General features: G+C 32.2%; 1 long non-coding RNA gene across 1 annotated transcript; it reads left to right on the top strand.

Moving 5' to 3' along the window:
* Positions 1-8148: 8148 nt before the first annotated feature.
* LOC107019089 lies at positions 8149-10814 on the top strand. Its single transcript, XR_003578267.1, has 2 exons — positions 8149-8575; positions 10263-10814. It is a non-coding gene; the product is annotated as an uncharacterized LOC107019089 (long non-coding RNA).
* The last annotated feature ends 9796 nt before the right edge of the window (positions 10815-20610 follow it).

Here is a 20610-nt window from a genome sequence, read left to right as displayed (position 1 = left end):
ATTAAAGTGTCTAATTGGTAATAGTCGTAGTTGAGGTGTCTAAGTGAATTATGCGAACAACTTTAAGGGGCTGTCGATGACTTAAGCCTTAGAAGAAAGTATTTGAGAAGTGAAATAGCATCATGTACCATGTTCTTAACTTGAAAAATAATCAAATCAACTATTTAACTTTCTAGCGTGAAATTTATCTTCGTTTATTTTCTACGAATAATATAAGACAGTTAGTTCTACACTATACTCCTTAAAAATTATGTAGATAGTATTATATATCATAATAATTAATAATTTAAAATAATTAACTCTCTAAATTTTATTCATATCGCATAAATTAAGATTAAAAAAATAATATATATTAAGATTGTGTTATGCATGAGCTCCCATATCTAATAATACTTTTTATAAAACTTATATATATGAGTAATACATTTTTATAACAACCATAAATCTAATATATAATTACATTTCATTATTACATAATGAAATTATATATATATATATATATATATATGTATATATATATATATGTATATATATATATATATATATGCTTAAGTCATATACCACCCCTCAAAGTTATCCGCATAATTCACTTAGACACCTTAACTGAGATTTGTACCTATTGAACACCTAAATTGTTCAAAACATGTACCTATTAGACACAAAATGTTGATATGGCAAAAAATGTGTATTGCACTTTTCTGAAGCGTGTGAAAAGACTAAAAATATTATTTTATTTTTTTTTTACATTTTTTCTTCTTCTATTGACACTTGGCATTATAATTAACTTTAAAATATTTCTTCTTTATTTACACTTTTTTCAAAAAAGAGAACACTTCACTCCCTATCTATCATCTTCTTCATAATTTAGTTTACAAAACTTTCTTCATTTTAGCTCCTACACTGTTTTTTTTCTTTTTTTATATAAAAAAAAAATTATATCTTCCAAATATGAAGATAAATGAAAATCAACTATAAAGATTCAGATTTGAAAAAGAAAGTCTTCATATGATTTATTTCAAATCTCATAAAAACAAGGAACAAGTATGAAGAAGATGAAAAAAGATAAATGATTTTTACGTAAAAATAGTTAGCGATATTTATTTATCACAATTTTCGAACAAAGATTTTTACTCAAATTCATATGTGGTCATTAAATTTATCAAATATGATATAAAAAATTTGAACGAAATAATTTTGGAGCTATCAATTTCATTTTGTCATCGATGTAGAGTTGAATAACCGCCAACAAAATTTTCTTTCTTCTTCACTCTTAGTATGAAAAAAAATTTAATCTTGAAGTTATTTGAAAAGAATAAGATTTTGTAATTTGAGAAAGAATGTGTTTTGGGGAAGAAGATGAAGATGAAACGGTGTTGGGGTGGGCTGGGGGAAGGGGGTAGAATAGGTTGACATTTTCATTTTTTCTTTTTCTTTTTTAAAAAATTAGATATTAAATGTGTGTTTTTCTTTTTATAATTTTTGGGCCCAATGCCAAATGTTATTTTTTAATTAGTCATGTTGCCACGTCATCGCAAGTGTATCACACACTCTTCACATTTTTTGTTGATAATCAAAAAATGTCTAATAGAAACGATTATTATATAGGTAAAAGTGTTCAATTGGTACTAATATTAGTTGAAGTGTCTAAGTGAATTATGCGGACAACTTTAAGGGACCGCTGATGACTTAAGTCATATATATATATATATTAAGACTTTCCAAAATGAAAGAAACTACGTGTTATATGTTATGTGCTATATGAAGATGTTGTGTGTTGTGTGCCATACGATAAGTATAATGATGCATGTCACTCTCATGGCATAACTTTCCCAATCTCAATTTAGTAAGTCCACTGACTTGACTTCCAAACATCATGTTGTTAGGACAGAGCTATTCTTCCTCATGCATGTCTATGGTGTGTGCTTGCATATACCCATACTTAGTACAAGTGTGTACTAATTCCATACAAACATCTACTTTTAGGTGCAGGCACAGGTGGACGGTAGAGCTACAGGTTCGTTGTTGCAGCTATCCGGACGTCAGCATTCATCCGGAGTTTGGTAGGTCCTCATGCTTTCGAGGATGCTACTGTTTTACATTCTAGCGTAGTTTAGAGTTGAGCTAGTGGAGCATGTTCCACTAGCGTTTGTTTCATGTTTTGTTTCAGACTTTGTGTTGGGGTTATTTTGACCGATATACAATTAATACTTAATGAATTATTTCTTTCAGTTGCTTATCTCTTAATTGTTAGATGGTTGATGATGAACGATTACGAAATATAAAGAATGTTTAACAAGTATGATTATAGAATCAAAAATTTCAAATTTTCCGCTGAAATTAACTTATGTAAAGTAAGAATGACGTAAGTAGGCTTGTTTGCGACCTCTGAGAGGTCAACAACGCCGGTCTCGTCAGGGGTCTAGATTCTAGTCGTGACAAAGTATATATATATATATATATAAAAAAAAAGACATTTTATCATGTGAGCTAAAAAAATGTAATTTTTGATCAAATAATATAGCCAGATTTCACTTCACATATAACAAGTAGGTTCCAAAAAAATTATCATTATTTTATATAATAAATATTATGAAGAAACATACGTTATTTCTAATTTACCAATTTAATTATCTCTTTTAAAGTTGGCATAATAGGTATTGAAAATTTGGGTGGGAGAGTACTAAGGTTTTATCAGTGTATGTATTGTTGTGGATATGAAGAGCGAAGAAAGGGAGTCAATGTCCACATATGAATTTGGGAGAGTACTAAGGCTTTGAAATATCATTTATATTTAATTTAGGATCAAAATATTATTTCTTTAATGACTATTTTTCTCCAAATATACTTGACACTTTAAAATCATCATTCTCTCCTAGTTTGCATGACATGTAATTAAAGTCTTTTTTAATAATAGACTAATTTAATTCATTGAATCTATTTAACTAAAATAATGATCATATATTTTTAATCTATTAGAATAAATTTTCATAGTTAAAATCTTCTATCAAAATTAAACTTTTCATTTTTTATGTTATGCAGAATACATTTTAAAAAGGCCTAAGTCATCTCCAGCCACTCAAAGTTGTCCGCATAATTCATTTAGACACCTCAACTAATCCTTGTGCCAATTGAACACTTTATTTGTTCAAAAGTCATTCCTATTAGACACAAAATGCTGACATGGCAAAAAACGTGTAATACACTTTCCTTGAGCGCGTTAATTCATTAAAAATAATATTTTTCCTTTTTTTTTCTTAATTTATACCCCTAAGTTAATTTTAAAAAAAAATAATTAACAAAAAAGAAGATCTGTTCTTCTTCTTCCCTATTTCTATCAACCCCAACCCAACCCAACCCCCATACCTATGCACCAATGGTTATCTTCTTCCCCACCATTCTAATGATTTCAAAATTTTTAGCATCAGTGGTTATCTTCTTCCCCCACCATTCTAATGGTTTCAAAATTCTTAGCATTTTGTTTCATTCTTTTTTTTTTCTTTTTTTGTAAGAAAAACTGCTAATTTAATATGTGAGAAGAAGAAAAATTCGAATATTGGAGTTAAAAATTGATCGATATTCGTCTATCTCTATTTCGATCACTCCGATTGAACAAACATCGCCACTCATTAATTTATTAAAGATGATATTAAAAAATTCAACATACTTTCAATTTTTCTTGGTCATGAATCTTAAAAACAATTTATTGACGTTTATTTATTTTCACAAAAATCTCAAAACAAATGGAGAATAACAGATGATAGGAGATTAAATTTGAACAGAAGGTTTTTATTTTTGTTACGATGGCTGCCGGGGTTACTGGGTAGAGGAATGGATAGAGGAAGAAGAAAGGTCAAAGGGTTAGGTGGGGGTGGGGGAGATATTCTTTTGTAAATATTTTTGTGATTAATAAATAAAGGGAAACTATTTTTCATTTTTTTAAATTAAAAAATTATATTTTATTGCTAGATTGGGTCCATGTGCCAAGTGTCATAATTTTATTTGTCATTTTTTTAAGTCAATGCGCGTGAATTACACGCAAAATATTTTTAAAAAAAGTTTTCGTTTTATGTTCAATAGATACATATTCTTTAATATTAAAGTGTCTAATAGGTAATAGTCTTAGTTGAGGTGTCTAAGTGAATTATGCAGACAACTTTAAGGGGGCCGCATATGACTTAAGCCTTTTAAAAATGTAGTGTAATTTTATTAATTTTGAATACTTATAAACACATACATTCAAAAAAATATTTACATACATATCACTCATCAACGCTGAGTTACATCAATTAATCATAAGTTGTATAATAAATCAATAATATCAAAGGTCAATTAACTATTAGAATAATATTAATTGTATATTTTGCAATTCATGCTTTCGATATTTTTTTAAAAAAAAAGAAGAAAGTGAATAATATTATATTTTTTATCCATTAGAAATACTAAATACCTCAAAAGTCTCCTTATATTCTAGTTGATAAGCCCTGTCATTAAATAATTATTTTAAAAAAATAATAGACCTATTTAATTCATCAAACTTATGTCTCTACAAAATAAATATATAAATTACATGAGAATTTATGAAGATTATAAGAAAAGTAATTTAAAAAGTCTAGTAACTTTATATATTGTCACCATACAAAACTCAATGAAAAAATCATTCTTTGCAATTATTACCTAATAATTTTAAAAATTCCTAACTAAATTATTTGAAAATTTTAAATATAATTTTTTAATAAAAGTATTTAGATAAATTTGTAAGGTTGAAAAAAAAACTAGTAAGAAAAAGAAAATTATTATTTAACTTTTTTTAATTTTATTTTTATTTTTCTTCTTTTATTCTATACTAGGTAAACTACCCGGGCTTCGCACGGGATTGAACTATTTCATTAGGCTTTCATATGATCATTCGGTAATACTTGTATTTTCGATACACAATTGGAAAAATCGTTTTATCTTAGTGCAAAGTGTTTCTCCGAAAACTTAAAGTGCTATATTTTTAAAATAAAATTTTTTGTTATAAAAAGATTATGAGTCATAGATAGATTTTAAGTATAAGAAAGAAGTCTAAGAAAATCTCCCTGGATATAATTGATAATATGCTATGAAAATTTTAAATTCTATGAAATCATAAAGAACAACATTAGAAGTTAAAAAAGATACCATAAAACGTTGAACAACAACACTCTCAAGTAAAGTGGAACATCACGTCCATACAAGATCATAATTAACAAATTCAAATGAACGGTCTTGGACTCATTTTTTGTGAACCTCAATCAATCTCTTTTTTATTATTGTATGTCATATCAAGTATATGCTAAGAATGACCCTAAAATTGTTATTATCATAAATTCTTTCTGTCATTGTCCAAAAATAGTCATTACAATTTTTAAGGTCTCATATCAGCGACCCCAACTTATTTGGATTTAAACATAGTTATTGTTATAGTTATAGTATGCAGTTACAAAAACTTAATGCAATTATCAACCAAGAAGTAGGTGCCATCTGAATGTTCGCAACGGGATATACTAAACCAAAATTTTGACACATAACATATTAAAATCTTACAAGATAATTTTGTGAGCACTTGAATACACAAATATCCTAAAATAATAATAAAGACGACCTTACTTTCCTAACAATCAAGAAGAAAATGGCATGTGCTTGATATATTTTTCAAAAAGATAGTCTTATGGTTTGTATCTAAGTTTACAGTCCACAGATTTAACTAAAAGAAGTCAGAAAGAGTTATTATTTCTTTATCAAAAATTACAACATTTATCAAAAGAATGAGTTATCACAACAATAAAAATGATCATTAATGATAATTAATAGCTTAATTACCGATAAATATGTATTTTCAGAGGCAAATGGTACTCTGTATATATGTCTCTAATGTTTATAACAACATTGAATTCGATGACAATTAATTAATGTTACTAAAAGTTGTAGCACTCTTTGTGAATATGCATATTTATTGTCGATAAAAAATATTTTTACTATCGAGTATTTTGAAAATTTTTTAGTTTCACGAAAACTTAATCTCTTATTATGCTTAAAATAGAATACAAGAAGAAGCATGACAAATTAGTTAACTTGCAATAAAAGATGTGGAATAATGATATGTATACAAATATTCTAGAAATAGTGCAACGTCATACATAATTTTTGTTCCTAAGAAAAACAATTAAAATAATATACTGACTGTGGCTAGCAAGAGAGCAATCATTTTTGTTCTTTTAACAAACTTCATCATTGGTTCTGTATTAGTTATCAAAGATATGTTGTTGTGTGCTATCAAATATAGCACAACCCACAAGCAATCTTTTCAAAAGTATATGAAGTAACCCTGTAAAATGAGACAAAAGAGAGGATAAATTTTCAATCTTCTTCACTGGAATTATAAAGATAATTCAAAAAAGTCATCAAAATAGCAAAAAGAAATTGCAATAGATACATGAATTACTATGATTTATAGTAAAAAATTAAGTTTCATGAAATAGGAGGAAGAAAACTTTCAGAAATGAAATACACTTTATAATAAGCAAAATTAATGTATTTGAATTAAAAAAACCATAAAAATAATAATTACAGAAATAAAGATTTGTTTACGAAAGAACCAAATGTAATGAATTCAACCATCAACCATTTCAGCAGTGCTATGAGTCTAAAAGCTCCAAGAGTAGTAATGTCGCATTGCAATTGAATCGATTAATTTAATTTGTTTATATGAAGAAGCTTGTAGAAAGGGACAAAAGAGAAGATCAATTTTCAATCATCTTTGCTGACAGTTTGACAGAGTTAAGAAAAGGTCACCAAAATAAAAAAAAGAAATTACCATAGTTCGATGAATCACTATGACTTATAGTAAAGATTACGCTTCATGAAAACTTTCAAGAATGAAACAAAATTCATAATCAATTAATGTATTTGAGTTTTACTACTATAGTGGGGAAAAACCTACAAATTATAGTGGCAAGAAATTCCCTATTTATAGACAACATAGGATAGTGTGAACAAATATTTATTGTGCCTTATCGGAAAGGTCACAACTCTTTGGAAAAGTTACAACCCTTCAAAAAGGTCACAACCTTTCATAAAAGTCATAATTTTTCATAAAAGTCGCAACTCTTAATTAAAGTCACAACTTTTCAAAAAAGTTACCACTTTCATAAAAGTCAAAATTTTTCATAAAAGTCACAACTTTTTTGCAAAAATCAAAATTTTTCATGAGAAGGGAAAGCTAATTTTGAAAATAAATAAATCTAAGAGGGAATTCTGATTTCTTGTGGTGTCACATATGCGGATCTAAGGTTCTCTTTTATATAAATATATGATTATATTATAACTTTTCATACAATTAAACATCAATAAATAAACTAACAATTAATTGAATTTACTAATTTAATTCGATAGTATACATATTATATGAGATTAATATACTAATAAATAAAGATAAAAATTTATTTTCTATAAATATTATTTTCTTACTATTTTCTTTTAAAAAAAGATATTATAAGTATATATGGATTTCAAACCACCCAAATAATTATTTTTTAATAATTAATCGATCTTTAATATTATTGATTTATTATACAATTTATGATAAATTAAGGTAAATTAGCGTTCATGAGTGATTTGTATATAATATTTTTTGAATGTATGTATTTATTAGTATTTAAAATTGATGAGATTATAGTGCATTCTAAAAATGCATTCTGCATAACATAAAAAAAATAAAAAGTTTAATTATGATGAAAGATTTTAAGTATAAAAATTTATTCTTAATAAATTAATTTAAAAAATTAAAAACAATACGATTATCATTTTAGTTAAATGAGTTTAATGAATTAAATTAGTCTATTATTAAAAAAAAGACTTTAATGACATGTCATGTCAACTAGGAGAGAGTAATATTTTTGAATTGTCATGTATATTTGGAGGAAAATAGTGATAGTTGGGTGATATTTTTGTCCTAAATGTAACATAAATGATATTTTAAGGCAAATCCTTTAACTTGGGTGACTATTTGGGGAATTGACTCTGAAGAAAGGGTATATTGAAAATGTTATGTTCATTTTTATTTTATTTTTTGTTTTAATATTGTGGTCATAATTACCATTTTATTAAATATAATAAAAGTTCACAATGCCATAGCTAAGGCAAAGGGCCGGCCCAAAAGTGAGCGCATATCAGCAAATAAAATTTGGACAGTATCATATCTCCATCTGCATCAATTCCTTTATTTCCCAGAAAAGGAAATCAAATATTTCTTTCCGTTGTATCCATCATTTTTTTTTATATTTCATCACAAAAATCTCTTTTCCCATCTGAATACCTTTTTGTTGATATTGTTCTTCATATGATTTTGTTCCACCACAAAGAAGTTTTCAATCTTCATATTCAAATTTATTTTGCTATTTAAGTTCGGACCATCTTTGAATTTTTATTTCTTCCATTATCGCACTTGATATATCCTTTGACTAATCTTTCTTTTGTAAACTGTTGATACCATCAGATCTAGATATTTGCCTCTGATTCCATGTTATGATGATCGATGTTCCTCCTTGATTTCATGGTGAGCTTCCTTTTCGTGAGACCACATATCTATGTGATTAAACTTGTTGTTACTACGCCTCTGTGACTTCTCCGTTCTTCATGATTCTTTACACTGATTTCATTCGATGTTGATGCCTTTTTCCTGCCTAATTTGCAGTGATTAAACCTTTTTGTTCTTATCCTTAGATTAGTTATTTGTTGCTTGTTCAAGTTGAGAATCTGCCTAGCTTTAGTAGGAAGCTCCATGAAATTAAAAGAACTAAATCTATCGGCTCTATTAAAAGCTAGATTCGTTATACAACCAACCATAGAATTACCTTCTCTATAAATGTGATTTAATCTAATCTGACAGAGTTGAATCATTTCCTTGATGTCTTCTATAACTGTTGCAATTTGCCATGGAATTTCCCGAATTCTTGATGAATCAGTTTCAATATCAATTCATGTGATCCCAATAGCATGCAATGATAAATTGTTTCCCTTATTGCGACTGCCTCTGCTTCCATATATGTAGTCTCGTTTATCTCTTCTCCTTGGACATGAACTAGATCTCCGTCATGATTTCTAATAGAAGTCATAAGAACTTCTCCCTGGATTGCCTGTAGAAGCTCCATCAGTGTAACATTTGAACTTGCCATGCTTTGGTGGTTTCCATCTTACTGGCATATAGTACAATTTGGGTATGTACATCTCCAAATAATCCACCAACTCTATCCGGTCGGTATGAATCTGCCTTAACTTAAGATATATGACCTTTACCATCCTCCAAATATCGGTATTCACATTGAATACAAGACTATTGTAGGAGACATCCTTTTCATTCATTCTATTGTTCCTTTTTCTCTTAAGATGCCACATGATAATGGCGGGTACAACCATCATAATCTTCTTTAGTTTTTTTTTTATCATATGAGACTGTCCAATATCTTTGAAAGACTTGCGAGAGTTGTAGTCCCTCAATGCTTATACCTTCAAAATTAGCAAACAATCTCCATAGTTGTAAAGCTATAGAGGATGTTAGAAAAATGTGTGATAGTGTCTCCTATTTAGGTTCTTGGCAACACCTACATCTGGAGACAATTGCATTCCCATCCTCTGTAGAACATCATCCACTGGAATTCTGAATTTCCAATCCCTCCATACAAAAAGTGACATCTTGAAAGGTAACTTTTTTGCCCAAATATATCTTGAAGATGTCCTCTTTCTCTCTCTTTTCGTCCGATATACTCCCATGCACTTCTAATTGAGAATTTCCCATTTGATTCAAGCATCCAACATGGTGAGTCAATGGATTTAGTAATTTTAGGTGGTGAATTTTTTCTTGTGATGTGTTGGACAAATTCATCCGGAATATTATCCTCTAACTTCTGAATATTCCACCCATTTCTTTCTACAAAATTACACACCTCTACTTTTTCATCATCTGCTTCTGGTATGATATGATACAGAGCGCCCAATGATGTCCCGTTTCAAACCAGAAACTAGAGTTTCCCATCTTCATTTTCCACCATATCTAATGTTCTACAAGATGCACTTCTACCTTGTGCTATAACTGGATGGAATTTCTTACGATACTTATTTGCCATAAAAGATCCCCATGAGGAAGGTTTACTCCTGAAATTCCACCATAACTTACAAAATAGAGCATTTGAAACATCTAACAATGATCTGAACCCTACACCTTCTTTTTCTTTGGGTAAACAAAGGCTTGCATCTTTTATGATGTGGATACATGTATTCAAGGTCATCAACAGAAGTTTCGTTGATATCACTTGCAGTTCGAGTTAGCTATGGTGAGTCTCCTTACTTTTGGAGAATTTCATTTACTTTGAGTTTTGTCAGGATGCCATGGGTCTTGTCCCGATTCCCATCGTTTTCATTTAGAGACTTAATAGATAGCTAGTAGAGTTTGAGAAGTTTGTTTCATTTATCTTGTTAAATGTTTTAAAGACTTGAGTTCTCTATTTCAGGCTAATTGAGTGTTCTAGTTTATCAAAGTTAATCATTTGAACTACAACTTTGTGTTTGAGTTCTATGGACTTTATTCGGTATTAATCTTTGTATGTTTGAGTTAGTCTGCCTCTTGTATTCAGCCAGGATAAGGGTTCGCTTTGGGATCATCACAAGTTCTCGAGTGTCGGTCATGTCCATGGTATAGGCTCGGGTCATCACAATTTACTTTTTGAAAATCACTTTTGAAATGTTGTATGTATAAAACAATTAAGAAATATATACTTACAAAGAATCATCACTTAATATTTTTAAGAGTGGAGAAATAAACAGACTCTAACCGATAAAATATAAAAATTCAGAGAAAAGGATAAGATGTTCTCATTTCCACTTCAAGAAAGTGTTAGCACTTGAAGTGTCCGCTAATATGCAGTTATTCGACGATATAACTAAAGATTGTTTGACTAACTTCGAGAAATAAAATCATTAAAGTAAGGAAAGCTTTCTTAAGCTTATTTTTGAAAGTGAGATTCATTTGAACACTTTGAAATTGAATAGACATGAGTAAAACTATGGCTTATTCAACTAATAAAAATGTACAAAGCGTTTGATAAACAAAGTAACCAACCACAAAAGAAATTAGTTCATCTTTTAGCGAATTCGACTGGTTAAACAAAGTTACGGAGATCATGATACTACTACAATCAAACAATCAAAGTAATGAAAGAAGTATCGAATTTGGGTCTTCTTGGCCCACGATTCGGTGCTGCCTGAGACTTTGGACTAGAGGCCCAATTCCGGTATGTATATTAATTGTATACATTCACTGTATATCAGTGTATATCAACCTTTTTACACCTGCATTTTGAACGTATACAACTCATTTTTGGCTTCTGAAGCCTAAATATCAGCTCCGTTCCCTGTGTATTTGCTTTCATTGACAAGGCTGATCAAAGAAGAAAAGATTTGGGCCTCCATGGCCCATTCGAAATGCAAACGAAGAAACTCTTAAGTCCAAATTGGACTCCAACAGTGTGTAACAAGAAGGTAAAGAGGAATAGATCAGTGAATGAACAATTTCTTTAATAAAATACATTCATTATAGTGAAGTGGAAACGATATAGAGATAAAAGAACTATCATATAAATAAAAGTTCAAATGGTGTGTTTGTGACAATTATTTTAAAATTACACACATAATTTGAGACATATGTCATTAAATTTATGTCCACCCCCGCCTACTAAGTTGTTAGATACACATATACTACCACAAAGGAATATGTGGTGTTATTATCGTAATGAATGCCGTATTTATTGTTTCACACTTTCTAGAATTTAGAGTTGAAATAAATACAAAATTTTAAATTACCGGGCAAAAAGAAATTGAGCTTGTGTTTAATTAATAATATAACTAAAGAACCAACCATAGATGTGATGAGTAGAAGGGTCCTTAACCATAGATTTCGAATTTGAGCATATAGGAAATACTTCCCTCCAATGAGACTAATTACACGGAACGAGTCTGAATCGAACTCCAATATAAATACATACTCCACACTAAATGAAAAAAAAAAACTGAAAAGAAGAAGAAAAAGAGTACAATCCAAAGAAACCCTCCTAATTAAGAAGCAAATTAAAAAGAGATGATCATAATAAATACATATATCATATATGATGCAGATTGAGAGAATGGTCACATCTAGTTAAGAAACAGTTGGTATAATTTTTGTTGTATTAACAATCACCGTAAGTATACGATATTGATGTAATTAATTAATTTGTGAACTGCTTATATTAATATTCTATGTTGAACAAGAATGAAGGTGGTCGTTGAACAATTTATATTTTCAGATATCTGCTGACAAATTTGACATCAGAATTTATTTCATGATGTGTCAATATCATATAAGAAAATGAGACTACATTACATCATTAATGTAAAAACAATTTATGTTATGGAGTAATATTAGGTGGCTTATAATAAGGAAAACATGTATACTTTTTTTTCGTTTTAATTTACTATGTTTTGTCGATTTTATTCTTGTTTTTAAATATAATTTATTTTTTAATGTTTAGACGATTATATTTAAAGCATAATACATAAATATGTCTTTTGACTTGATTTCATTTTATATTTTTATTCTCCAATTTTCAGTGTGCATAAGTAAGTACTTTAACTTGTATAAAATAGAACAAGTAGATAAATTAGTTCTACGTGACATAATATACATAAGACACCATATCTAATGAAAATTGTCATGTAGGATGCCACGTAGAACGCGTGTGTCTATTTAATTTGTTCAACTTTATATAAGTTTAAGTGTCTACTTATAAACACCAAAAATTGGAGGGACATAAATATGAACTAAAACCAAATTAAAAGACATAGTTATGTATTATACTTATATTTAATAAGTGTGATTCGATTAACTCCGTATCTCTTATAATATTTTATCGAACCTGCAGTCCAGGATGTTATTGCAAAATATATATACTTTTAACTTTTATAATTAAATTAAATATTATTAATTATTTATATAATATTAATTTAGCATAATTCAATAATTCTGTTTTAAACTTACAGTTTGTATTTATAAAATTACTTAATACGTATGAAAATTATAATTACAACCTAATTAAAAATGCATCTAATACAATGTCTTAGAAATCTAAAATTCAAATTTTGGCCGTCTGTACTTGTGGACTTCTGTGGGTGTGTTTTTATGAACTATTTTACTTTTTCTGCAGATTGATAAAAGCAACAACTTTATTTCCCTTTCTATATTCGGAAAAATACTTAAAATATTCTTAAAGTATTGAAAATGGTACAAAGTTATCCTTCATCAACTAATTGGCTTCAAAATACTCTTCTTATCTACCTATTGGCTCCAAAATATCCTTGACATCCACCTTTGAGTTCAAAATTGACCACTTATTTAATTTTTTTAAAATCAAACTCTTTAAATATTTTTTAAGATACTTGGAGTTCAACTATTGGTTATAGTTTAATTTATTAATATAATTCATAAATGAACCAACTAATCACTCATTACTAACTAAACCCACCCAATTAATAATATCAAAATCGCCATAACACTAGTAAAACGCGATGAAATTAATAGATTACTGAAAAATGACAGCCAAAATTATTCGAGTCCGAATCGAAGCCCCAATTAAATTTAGGTTGAGCCGTTATTTAGGAGGACACTTTCGATAAAATTCTCTTTCAAGATTTAATTAGAAATTTATGATAAAAGGTAAAGAAGTAATACATCCCGAATTAATTCATGCATATTTTTTAATATAATTTTATAAATACTTATGATTTGTTTTAAAACCTTTAGTATATTATTTTGAAAAAAAATTACCTACGAAGTAACATCACATGATTGAGACGTAAGAATAATTAAGATGAACATAATCAGACTCTTAAGTTTATCGGTAATTTTCATTTAGAAACTTGAATGTATGATAATTTACTTCCATAGATACTTTTACCTCAAATTTTTAAAAATACTCAATTGGCAGTAGCTTTTATGTTGTTGCATTGATAATGTGACAGGTTTATTAATTTGGAAGGGTTTAATTAATAACGAGTGGGTAGTGGATTGATTTATAAATTATACTAATAAGTTAAATTATAACAAATTGTTTAGCGTCACGTATTTAAAAAAATATTTAAATAGTTTAAATTTAAAATTGTTAAATAAGTGGTCAATCAAAAGGTGGATGACAAGGGTATTTTGGAGCCAATAGGTGGGTGGGAAGGGTATTTTGAAGCCAATAGGTAGATGAAAAATAATTTTGTACCATTTTCAATACTTTAAGGGTATTTTAGGCCATTTTCCATTCAATATTAAATTAGATTAGAATTCGATTGAACTTTTCATCTTTACTAAATTATCACATGCTGCATGAATTTGTCCCTACAATTCTAAAATGAAAAGATTAGGTATATGATATGTCCCCCAAGTACACAATAATATAATGTGGGAATTGATCTTTTGTTACATTTGAGAATGTGACATGTGATCATGAAAAGGTATGACTTTGAAGTTTCAATATTTTAATCACTAGTAATAATGTGGCCACCCTGTTTTAGAACTTTTTATGAACTTGTATATAATATAAGAATAATAATATATTTGTTGCTCTCGTTAATAAAAAGACTGATCCAAATTACTAGTGATTTTTCAAGGTTTAAAGTTGATAGGATCTAAAAGAGACTTCATCTTAGCGTATGGATTTTTATATGTAGATATTCAATTGCAATTTTCAGTTTAATGATTGGTTAAGAAGAAAGAGAAAATTAACTTGCGCTATTATAAATATAGATTTATAATCTTCAAAGGAAAAAATTTATCTGCATCGAATGTTTATACTAAGTCAATGTAATTTTTATTATTACGTGATTTAATGAGGTAAAATAAATTATAAATTTAAACACATGACATATATGTATCGACTGAATATAAATATTCGATGCAGATAAATTTTATCTGTCTCCAAATTAGACGTAAAATTTTCATTCTAGCATTCTGTTAGACCCGCAATCTACTTGATCTAACTACGTGCAGACATGCCAAGGGCTTGGGCATTGGTCTTGGCATGGATGATGGCAAAACAGTGCAACACAAGTTCAAGGTGCTTGGGTGTTGGCAAGGCAGCTTGAACGCGCATGGCTTACGTGCGGGCTAAGGGCATTGGCAAGGCAGCATGTTGACTTGATGAGGCAAGGCTGTGAAGACTTGGCAATGTCAGGAACAAAGGCAGTTCACCCGAAATTGCTGAAATAAAACTAAGTGTTGGAAGACAGCTAAAATATTCTAAGTGTTGGAAGCTGGCTGAAATATTCTAAGTGTTGGAATGAAGCCTGAAATATTCTAAGTGTTAGAATATTAGTATTTCGTGTAGATAAGAATGTAATTTGAATTAGATTCTATCTGTTGGAAATATAGCTGTTGGAAAGTTAGTTTTGAACCCTGTGATGACAAGTGTCGGACAGGTGTCACTTGTAACCGCCGCATGTAACTGCCATTGTGCAGAATTTTGATTTAAAGGTGGAAATTCGTCTAAGGCAAAAACAGAGTGTTTCTAGCCTTAGACTAATTCGTGAAGCCTTCCTTTGTATTACTTAAAGGTTAATAAAGGTTGGGACTGGTTCCTGTAAACTCTGTTGGTTGTTTGACGCTACTGTTTTAAGTATTTCTATACTTAGTCAATTTTCGTGGGTGCAAGTAGGCTGAGTGTTACAGACGTTTGTAAGACTGCCTAGAGTGGTGTGCGATAAAAATAATCGACCCTCTTTCAATTGGTATCAAAGCGCGGTTAAACAATGGTGAAAAACGCAGAACTATGGGAGTTGGCACGAAAAATTGAATCCTTCGTCGGGTTTACTGAAGACATTTTGGGAGACCCTACGTTTGTGGATTTATTCACACAAATCATTGAGTTGAGAGTGGACGCTGAGAAAGTTCAGGGAGAAATTGGTGGATATCGACAGAATGTTGATAACCACATTACTGAAATCTTGGACTTTCGTACCACAACTACGCAAAAACTAGAGGGACTGCAGAAGGAAAATGAGAACCTTCGTGCAGAACTCGTCGTTTTGTGTCGGGCTGTGGCAACGTTAAGTTCAACTCGTGTTGAATCGTCTAAGGTAAAGATTCCAGAACCTAAGGCCTTTAGCGGCGCAAGGAGTGCTAAAGAACTGAAAATTTCATCTGGGACATGGAGCAGTATTTTACCGCTGCAAGGGTGCCGGACGCTGATAAGTTGAACATTACCACAATGTATTTGTCGGGTGATGCGAAACTTTGGTGGAGGACTCGTAATGCAGACGACGTAAGTGCTGGTCGTCCTAGAATTGATACATGGGATAAGCTAATCAAAGAAATGCATGATCAATTTCTTCTTAGCAATGCGTCTTGGCTTGCAAGGGATAAATTGAAAAGGCTAAGGCAGACGGGATCAGTGAGGGAATACATAAAAGAATTTACCTCTGTGATGTTAGACATACAAAATATGTCTGATGAGGATAAACTTCACAACTTCATTTCGGGCATGCAAGGCTGGGCTTAGAACGAACTACGAAGGCAGAATGTTAAAGATCTGCTCGGGGCTATTGCTGCTGCCGATTCGTTAGTGGTTTTCCGGACGACTCGTCCTTCGACAGACATCCCCTCCACTTCAAAAACTAAGAAAAAGAATGAGAAGAAAGGGGAATGGAGAAAGGATAATCGTAAAGACAATACAAATGATAAACGAAAGGCACAAATGAAGGATGGGAAAGACAGGCCTAAGAACAAAGATGGAAATTCGAAGGGCTGTTGGACTTGTGGTGGTCCTCATTTGGCCAAATCTTGTCCAAATCGGGAAAAAGTGAATGCTTTGCTTGCTGGTAACGTGAATCAAAGGGAGGAGGATGAAGAAATCGTAGCTGCAATGGCAAACCCATTGGGATTGTCCTTCAACCACATTATGGGGATCAATAATGTTGGAGAAATCACTAGTACTTCGAATCCTCATGCTTCCATAATTCATATAGAAATGAAAGTGAAGGAACAATGTGTGATGGCAATGGTTGATACAGGGGCCACACACACGTTTGTAGATGTGAAGATTGCTACAAAATTGGGGCTGAAGTTGTCTAAAAGCCCTTCCTACGTCAAAACAGTCAATGCTAAGGCACAAGCCATTGTGGGCATGGCTTATGGTGTGTCTATGTCAACTGGAAGTTGGGTGGGAAAACATAACTTGATGGTGATGCCGCTTGGTGACTTTGAAATTATACTTGGGATTGATTTCCTAAGGAAATTCCAGTTTGTTCCGTTTCCTCACTTAGATGGAGTGATGGTCATGAATGGAAGCAATGCTGGTTTTCTCAAAGGTGTTCATCCGTTTGGGAACGTTAATGAAGTTGCAAAGAAGAAAGACAAGGGTATGTTGTTGTCTGCTATGTCAATCGACAAAGGGCTGAAGAAAGGTGAAGACACTATACTTGCTGCCTTGGTCGAAGTAAAACCTGATGTAAAAATAGAAGTGCCTGATTGTGTTGGTGAATTGCTTAAACAGTATGCTGATGTTATGCCGTCTGAATTGCCAAAGAAATTACCACCAAGGAGGGACATTGATCATAAGATTGAGTTGCTGCCTGGTACGGTTGCTCCTGCACAAGCTCTATATCGTATGGCTCCTAAGGAATTGGTTGAACTACGCAAACAATTGAATGAATTGCTAGATGCTGGGTTGATTCAGCCGTCTAAGGCTCCGTATGGTGCTCCCGTTCTATTCCAAAAGAAACAGGACGGAACAATGAGAATGTGTGTGGACTATCGGGCGCTGAACAAGGCAACTATAAAGAACAAGTATCCGGTTCCGTTGGTGCAGGATTTAATGGACAGGTTAAGCAAGGTATGCTGGTTCACAAAACTTGATTTGAGGGCAGGTTATTGGCAGGTTAGGATAGCAGAAGGTGATGAACCAAAAACTACATGTGTAACTAGATATGGTTCTTACGAATTCCTTGTAATGCCGTTTGGGCTGACTAATGCCCCGGCAACCTTTTGCAATTTAATGAACAATGTACTGTTTGACTATCTTGATGACTTCGTTGTTGTTTACTTAGATGATATTGTCATATATAGTCGAACGTTGGAAGAACATGTTAATCACCTAAGTCTGGTTTTGTCTCAATTGAGGAAATACACGCTTTATGTGAAGATGGAAAAGTGTGAATTCGCTCAACAAGAGATAAAGTTCTTGGGGCATCTTGTTAGTAAAAACCAAGTTCGAATGGATCCTAAGAAAGTGCAGGCCATTGTTGATTGGCAGGCACCTCGTCATGTGAAGGATTTGAGGTCGTTTCTTGGCTTGACTAACTATTACAGAAAGTTTATTGCTGGTTACTCGAAAAAGGCAGCGTCTTTGACAGATTTGTTGAAGAAAGATGCAAAGTGGGTTTGGTCTGAACGGTGTGAAGAAGCATTTCAGAAATTAAAGGATGCTATCGCATCTGAACCAATACTCAAATTGCCTGATTTTGAGTTACCATTTGAAGTGCACACTGATGCGTCCGACAAGGCAATTGGTGGCGTATTAGTGCAGGAAGGTCATCCAGTGGCCTTTGAAAGCAGAAAGTTGAATGATGCTGAACAAAGATACTCAACACATGAGAAAGAAATGGTTGCGGTGGTACACTGTTTGCAGGTTTGGAGAGTTTATCTCTTGGGCACTCGATTTGTAGTGAGAACTGATAATGTAGCAAATACATTTTTCAAGACACAGAAAAAGTTGAGTCCTAAACAAGCACGGTGGCAAGAATTCCTGGCAGAATACGATTTCATGTGGGAACATAAACCAGGAAAACACAACCAGGTTGCTGATGCGCTGAGTAGAAAAGAAGTGTTTGTTGCAGTATATTCAATTTCAAAACTGGAAACTGATTTCTATGATAGAATCAGGTTGTGTGCTGCAAATGATTCATTGTATGTTAAATGGATGGGTCAAGTGCAAGATGACACAATGCGACGGTATTGGATCGAGGACGATCTGCTCTATTTTAAAGGGGGGAGGATCGTTGTACCAAATCAGGGTGGGTTGCGCAAAGACTTAATGAAAGAGGCGCATGACTCTGCTTGGGCTGGACATCCCGGTGTTGAAAGGATGTTAGCCTTACTGTCTAGTGTTTATTTTTGGCCGAAAATGGAAGATGATATAGAGGCGTACGTCAAGACTTGTCATGTTTGTCAAGTGGACAAGACTGAACGTAAGAAGGAAGCAGGTTTGCTGCAACCTTTGCCTGTTCCTGAAAGGCCTTGGCTATCAGTAAGCATGGATTTCATTTCTGGATTCCCTAAAGTAGATGGCAAAGCATCTATCATGGTGATAGTTGACAGGTTTTCAAAATATTCTGTTTGCTGCTCCTGAGTTATGCTCATCTTAAGTTGCTGCTGAGTTATTCTATAAACATGTGGTTAAGTATTTTGGTGTTCCGGCTGACATTGTGAGTGATAGAGACACAAGGTTCACTGGTAGATTTTGGACAGCATTGTTCAATATGATGGGAACTGAATTAAAGTTTTCTACTGCAAATCACCCACAAACAGATGGACAAACGGAAAGAATTAATCATTTGTTGGAAGAATACTTGAGGCACTATGTGACAGCAAGTCAACGGAATTGGGTAGCATTGTTGGACACTGCGCAGTTTTGCTATAATCTGCACAAGTCGTCTGCAACAGAAATGAGCCCTTTTGAAATTGTCTTAGGCAGACAGCCTATGACACCACTAGATGTTGCCAGATCTAAAAATCAGGGAAAGTGTCCAGCTGCATACAGGGTTGCAAGGGACAGACTTGAAATGTTATCCGAGGCACAAGATAGCTTGCGCAAGGCTCAGCGGCGCATGAAGAAGTATGCTGACCAACATCGTCGCTCAGTTGAGTTCAATGTGGGTGACAAGGTGTTGCTAAAACTTACCCCACAAATCTGGAAACAGATTGTAAGTAAGACCAGACATCGGGGTTTGATTCCTAAGTATGATGGTCCATTCGAAGTGGTGAAACGAGTGGGCGAAGTTGCTTACAGGTTGAAGCTGCCAGAAAGGTTGAAAATCCACCCCACATTCCATGTGAGTTTCTTGAAACCTTACTTTACAGATGAAGATGATCCGGACAGAAACAGGTCAAAGAGGGCTCCTCCATCAGTACCTACACAATATGATGCTGAAATTGAGAAGATCCTTGATCACCGGGTTTTGGGCACAAGTAAGAAGAATACTAAGACTGAGTTCTTGGTTCACTGGAAAGGCAAGAGTGCAGCAGATGCTGTTTGGGAGAAAGCAAAAGACCTATGGCAGTTTGATGCTCAAATCGATGACTATCTCAAAACAGTCTGGATGAGGACATCGAGTTCAAGTGGTGCGGGTGGTCTGTTAGACCCGCAATCTACTTGATCTAACTACGTGCAGACATGCCAAGGAATTGGGCATTGGTCTTGGCATGGATGATGGCAAAACAGTGCAACACAAGTTCAAGATGCTTGGGTGTTGGCAAGGCAGCTTGAACGTGCATGGCTTACGTGCGGGCTAAGGGCATTGGCA

This window comes from Solanum pennellii, chromosome 5, assembly GCF_001406875.1.
Source record: "Solanum pennellii chromosome 5, SPENNV200".
Classification (NCBI taxonomy): domain Eukaryota; kingdom Viridiplantae; phylum Streptophyta; class Magnoliopsida; order Solanales; family Solanaceae; genus Solanum; species Solanum pennellii.
The sequence above is the reverse complement of the archived record's forward strand: the minus strand, read 5'-3'. Positions and strand labels throughout refer to the sequence as shown.